Below are 7,251 nucleotides of genomic sequence, written 5' to 3'. Positions count from 1 at the left end.
AATATAGAAAAGTATTTCTTCAATCTCACTTAGTAAGTAATAGATCCCAAATTCAAACTTCGGCCCTTTGCTCCTAAACCCCTTTTTTGACTTTGAGAATAGATCTTTGTCCCTTAATCCCAAACTACTTCAAGACATAAATTTTCAAATGCTTTTGGAAGTAGATTTTTAATAGATTCATAAAATTAACTGGATAGTGCTTCCTCCCCTAAGTCCTGGAAGAATGAGATAAGATTGCATGTATTGCTTTATTGAATGTCTATTAGGACATTCCTTAAAACTCCTGTGTGTTTCTTTGAAGATAAAATCTCAATTATTAAGTCTATCCCTTAATGATTTTAGGTTCATTCATTTTCTCTTCTTCTTGAGTCAGTTATAGCAATTTATATTTTTATATCATTGTGCTTTACACTTAGTTTATATATGTATTAGCATATATGTATTGGCATATTTTTCATAGTTACATTTTCTTTCTAATACTTGCTGAAAATTTGTTTCCTTTTATTATGATATTTGTTTGATTAATCTTGCATTATAAATATGTATGATCAGGCTTGGTAAGAGGTGATATTTGCATTTGAATTCATAATTACATTCCTCTGCCATGTTATCTTTGTTCTTATTTTTTATTGTGCAGCCTCTGGAGAAACAAAGCGAATCTTCAGATTTGATCATCTTGTATAACCTCTATGTTGTAGGTTTTTAAGAGAGAATATCAGGGGTATCAATTTTGGAGATGGTGAAGACGATCCCCAGCTTTTTCACAGAGAACAGTTTCAGGTAAGAATAAGAATATTACTACAACTACATTTCTTTATCATTTTACATTATATGATTCTAGACACTGTCTTTAGTATGTAATGAAATATTTAATTCAAAGTATAATTTTTACTATACCACTTGTGTCATCATGTTCTATTTTCCAGGGGTCATATAAGATAAGTCATGATACATTTGCAGTTGCAAAAATCTGTGATTTTGAGCTGTCAATTTCTGCAATCAGTTACCTACAAGGTAAAGAAAAGTGAATGTATTTCTCCTTTCTAATTGAGGCACAGTGAAGTTGTAAACCACATGCAATTATTAATTACATACTACACTTTCTCAAGCAATGATATGAATCATTTGGGCAAAAGAGAGAATACCAATTTGACTCAATGATTTTTTATATCAAATTCAGGATTTAGTCAAAGAAATCATTACTGTATCCCTGAATTCCCATCACTGTCATACTGCCATCACCACAACCAGCATCTTCATCAGCATTAACACCACTATCATCACCATCAAAATATTCTGAAACAAATTTTTGTCTGAAACATTATTTCTCAAATACTATTAGAGGAAAGTTTTGATTTTTGGAACTTATTAAATTTCAAGGAAGTCTTACTGTCTGCAAGATAAAATTAATCTTCCTATTACAGACATTTCAATGCATGAATATCATAAGAATAAATTTTACTCAACAAGATAACACTTTTTCTCTTCAAATATAGTAACAGTGATACTAACAGTGCTTATGTCTAGTTTCATTACAGTACAGAATCAATAAATTACAGAATTAAATAAAGTACAGAATTAAAAAGTACAGAATTAAAAAGGAGAAAGTAGAAGAGTCAGAAGAAGAATAAGGAGGAGAGGGAAAATATTAAGAAGAGAATGGAAGGAAGTAAATGAAGAGAAAGGGTGGAGGAAAGGGAAGAGGAGAGAGAGAGAAGATAGATAAGTTCAAAGAAGAGGGGGAGCTAGAGAAGAAAAGGAGGAAGAGGAAGCACCTAAATGTTGATGATCATTTACTATAAGCTAGGCAAAGTATAAGGTCTTTCTTTAAATATATATTATCCAACTAGGTACCAACAAAAACTACCATCTGTAATGTTCTTCACAACCAAGTAAAACTTGAGAAAATTGCTCAATGGTACATAGTTTATAAAAGGCAAAGCAAGAGTTCAAAACACACATGTATATAAATTTAAACTTGTGTTTCTAAAATGCTTCTCAATAAATTGGCCACATTTTTAGGATAAGAAAAAGATGGAGAATTATTATTCTTACAAAATTGTTTAATTGAAAATTTATCTTTTACTTTCTTTCTTCATAAAATTTATTTCCTGATCATTTTCTTTGTTTTTGAAACCATGTTCAGAAGGAATGTAACTGTCATTTACCAAGTACCATCATGATATACAAAGTGTTCTAAATATGTTACACTAATAGATCATTTAATTGACTTCTCAAATATATGAAATATACCCTATCACCTTAGTTTTATTGCTTAAGTCTATTGAGTCATTATCTGGGCTGGTAGGATGACTTACTAAAGTCTATTTTGTTTTGGTTTCGCTACTGTAGGAAATTATTTTATTCATTATTAGCAATGGTAGCCAATAATCATATCATAGTGAAATGTACTTTTACTTCTCTGGAATTCCATATTCCTAATGTTTTTATTCCTATAACTTCTCAAAAATATCAGTAGATAGTTTATGATTCAAAAGTGTAAGCATGATCTGTTGGACCAACATGTTTATGACAAGAATGAAAGAATGTGTATTCTCTATACAGAAATGACGAGAAGAGTATATAGATTCCACTGAGGTATATTTGCTCTTATATAGATAGATATTGAAAGAGCATGGTGGCACTACATATGCCACTAATATGGGATGGTCGCCATGAATGAAGACCCTGGGGTCTCAGCCAAAGGGATACCTAGAGTTCAACTTACCATATACAGAATGGAATTTTTACTGAGAAGCTCTGATAGCTTTGCCTTATTGTGATTAGAGTTGAGTAGAGACACTTAATAGCACAGAAAAGAACCAAGCTCATAAGATAAAGCTCTTCTGTCTTCCACTGCAAGCAACCAAGAATCACAAATGCAATACTGATGATCTGAGACACCAGGCATCTTTGTGACCTGACAGGTGGATGTCTATTGAGCATTCTCTATGCTGAAGTTTCACAAAAACTTCTATAGAAATTCCTGTCATTTTGCTGTGTACATAATAGACCAGATTTTATATCTCTTTATGGACAACATCAAGAGATCATCATTATTTTGAAAACACAATTGTTGAAAGAAAACTAATACAGGGATCTCATACCCTGATAGGAAAGCTTAGGTTTAAAATATGTAACGAACTTTGGAGAAGCCACCCAACTGGCAAATAGAGTCTGTTTGAATTCAAAACTATGTCATTATTTCTCAATAATATGCACCCTTTCCCTCTTCTTTTTGTTTTGTTTGTTATTTATTTATTTACTTAGCCTTTGCACTATGTTTAGAAGAGATTCCAGGATCCTTGTCATCATTATAGGCACAATGGCTCCTTTTATGACAGCAAAATAAATATGCAGTCATTTAATTACATCAAGAGATAATCACAGCCATATACCACTTACTGACTATTTGATTTTGCATGGCTTATTGCTCATTTCCTTAAGTGGAATATGGAAGAAAAATGAGTAACCTCATGGTCTCATTGAAAATATTAAGTTGGTGGCTGGCATATAGGAAATGTAAGTTATCATTACTGTGATTAGAAGAGCTTATACAGGGACATGGTATGAAAAGGCATGGAAAGAAACAAGAAAGAAGAGAAAATTTACAGATTTACTTAGAACTTACGAAAGTGAGGGTTTTAAACTGCTGGCTTTTGAGCCATAATCAGCTGCAAACTTGTTTTGTTTGACCAGTAAAATGTTAAAAATAGCATGAATATGAATTTTGCTAGCTGGGCATAATTTATTAGGCTCTTTGGTCCCACTAACCACTATTTATTTACCTACAGCTGGCTGGTTTTTTTTACACTTTTCAGTTACTTGTCTTGCCCTGATCTCAAATAGGTTTTTGAACCTGACTTTAAAATGTGCTCATTAACATGTGTTTTTCTTGGGTTAATGCCTATCATCTGATCATTGCCGTTTTTCTTGGCTTCCTTATGTTTTACACCTGCACAGATAGAGAATCATCATCATAAATTCTACATTGGTTCATTTTCCCTTTTACATGTTTATTTGGAGGTCTGGAATGAGAACTTGTATGTGTTCCAAATTGTGTAGACATTTTTGTAAGTACACTATCACCATGTAGTTAAACATCTTGCTTGCTTACTCCAGAGTCAGAGACATGGATGAATTACTGGCAAGCATTAACAGAAAGAACCCTTAAAAGTTTGTATCCACTTTTAAGTTCAGGGAGGATTTAGAGTGGTTGGTTGAATGTGAATTTTATTTATTTATTTTCGGACTGGAATTTAGCCAGAAAACTATTATTTTTATAGTTATATTGAGAAATATCTCAGAACAGCTTTAAGTACTAAAATAGAGGCAGAAACTCATTTAATAGCACCTTCGGTATCCGGATTCCTACCAACACAAAGTTAGGGCTTTGGAAAAGTATTTACGAGTGAACTCTCCTGAATCACTGATCCCACTTACTGCAGTAACTGATGTTTCCTTGGAGGGTTCCCATCTACTCAATTCACTCAGCCAAGTTTATGAGATGTGACAGGTTTGTAGTGCAAGGAGATGGCTGCTATTTATATAGCAGAGAGTAAAATTTGACTGTAAACTTAAGGAAACTTCTGCAAAGATACTTTCCTTCTCTCTAATTTCCTATGGTGTATTTTATGGAATGTGTACTTTACCTACCTTGGAATTAAAACACATTTTCTCTGTAAAGAACCTCTGTGTGTTTAAAAAATAAATGGCTAATCTTGAAACAGTGTATTCTGATGGTGTGATAAAATGGTGTCATAACCCCTCATATGGACTAAAAGATATACACAATGTTTATAAAGTTAGGTATGTTTGACAACATTTAATATTTGTTGTTCAGTATCCTATTTATTGCAATGATTAACTTCAGTTTGAATAAAACTGAGTGGTTCATATGTTGTTTACCACTATTTAGGGGGACCTAAATAACTTCAGAAATGTTTACTTGGTAATTTAGAAAGTCAAAAATCTAATTCCATTCTAATTTGGTTGAATTTTTCTTATAGTTTCTTTCACCCTATATGTTTTGTTCTACTTAACCTGATTATATCTTTTATTGTTCACATGATCTCCTCTTTCTTGTATCTTTTCTTTTTCTTAAGCCACTACACACTGGAATGGTCTTGTCTCTATAATCTTTCTTTTACTTTAATTTATTCCTCCATGTCTATCCCTCATGTGATAAATGTAGCTCCATTTTACAGATGGAAAAGTAGAACATGCAAAGGTTTGGTAACTTGGTTCATATGATATTACTAGGAAGTGGTAGATCCTGGGATCAAATCTAGGCATCCTGATTGCAAAATTTGGGCCCCTACACATTCGTCCTTTAATACGGTCGAAATGTAATAATGACCAACATGGGAATTTTTATTTGTCTTATGTCTCACTCTCCCAAATGGTACACTAATTTTGGTCCAAACTTTATGCAATTCAAAAATACGTTTCTCAGAGGTTGTAGCTCAGTGGCAGAGTGCTTGTCTAGCACAGGTGAGGCACTGGGTTCAAACCTCAGCATCACATAAGAATAAGTAAATAAAGGTATTGTGTCCACCTCCAACAACAACAAAAAAAAAATTTAAAAACACATTTCTCAAATGTAAAAACTCAATATCAAAACCAACATGATAACAATACATTCCTCATCTAACTGTGCATCCTGCCTGTTCTTCACTGTTAGTGCTAAAATCTTTATTGTAATCATTTTCAGAATATTGAGTTTACATTTTTCTAAATGAAATATCTGCCTGTCATTGTTACAAAAGTTACTCCACACAAAGACTGCCTCACTTCTAAACACTGTCTGAATTTTGTGAATACTATTAATTCACAATGTCAGGAAATTGTCAATTTTAAATCCCCATACTTCATTTCCTTCACCAACACCCTACATAATCTTCTCCATAAGATGGTTGTTATTACACCAGAGATTATTTTTAAAGGGTAAAGGATAACATTATTGACCCATGAAACCAGAGAATATGAGAAAAATCCACTTTACTTAAAATGTCCAAATCCCAAATGTGATAAAATAGTTAGATTTCTTTGCTAAAATGAATGAAAAAATATCTCCAGCCAGAATATTATGCTATGCAGTTTGGGATTTAAAATCAAATTTCTACAATTAATTAATTCAATATTGAGCTATTTATTCATTTTTATACAGCAAGAAATCTAATATAAAATATTTGAAAACATGCTTCCCTCTTGCCTTCTTCTTCAACAAAACTTAGGAAATGTAATTTATTTTTTGCCTCAGCTCACAAATGTCTTGGTTTCTATTAAACCTTGAAAAATAAACTCTGGAAAGGTATTATTAAAAGAAAATCCTTATCCTCAGTGAACAAATTTACTTTCTACTGCCACTGGTATTTAGTAATTATGTGGATGATAGTATTTTAATAGAGCTTTACAAATTCCCTACTTGATACCCAAAGATATAAAAACACAAGAAGAGCTTTAATATAGTACATTTATGGCTAATTAAACTAAAATTTCTATCTTGAATATTGTTCTCTAGCATTTAAGGGGACATGATTGTCATCTATTCGTATCAAATTGTAAGTGGTGTCTCTCAGTCACTCTTAATGACATGTATAGCCTGCTATTTTATCTGAATGTTGTCTCTACTGGTACCTTTGTCTGCAGTTTTGTAATATCCTTTGCAAATCACCTTTCTCTCGACTCTTGTTTATTCTATAGGTGCCAAATTGAACACCTTTTGATCTTTTCCTGAACATCTCAGAATAGACTAGAACATATTTTAATGTTCTTTATCAATCATTCATGGTGTTTGAGAGAGTGCTTAGTAAATTATTTCTCTGCATATAGTAGTTGCTCATAAATGAGTGAGTCATACCAAATGACTTAAATTTCTCCTAGGCTATAATACATACCAAATTACTTAAATTTTCTCCTAGGCTATAATACAACTTAAGGAAGATCTGTTTTGATCCCTCTGTATTTTTTTCTTAAATGTAATTAGAATAATTGTGCATAGGACTATATGAGTTATCTCTCAACAAATAATTTACACCAGCTCAGTGAAGAATGTCCTTTATAACACTTATGAAAAAATACTTTTCCATGTGCCTGATGTCTAGTGATGTATTGTAAGACCATGTTGATTCATTGAAAGGATGCAGGCATCAGGCAAAGTATCAATGAAGCTTCTGAAATGTTCTTAAATGTAAACCATAACTCTGTCAACTCATGAGTTTACTCTACAAACCCATAGATTAGCTGTGA

This window comes from Sciurus vulgaris, assembly GCF_902686455.1.
Source record: "Sciurus vulgaris genome assembly, chromosome: 4".
NCBI classification, from domain to species: domain Eukaryota; kingdom Metazoa; phylum Chordata; class Mammalia; order Rodentia; family Sciuridae; genus Sciurus; species Sciurus vulgaris.
Note: the sequence above shows the minus strand (reverse complement) of the source record.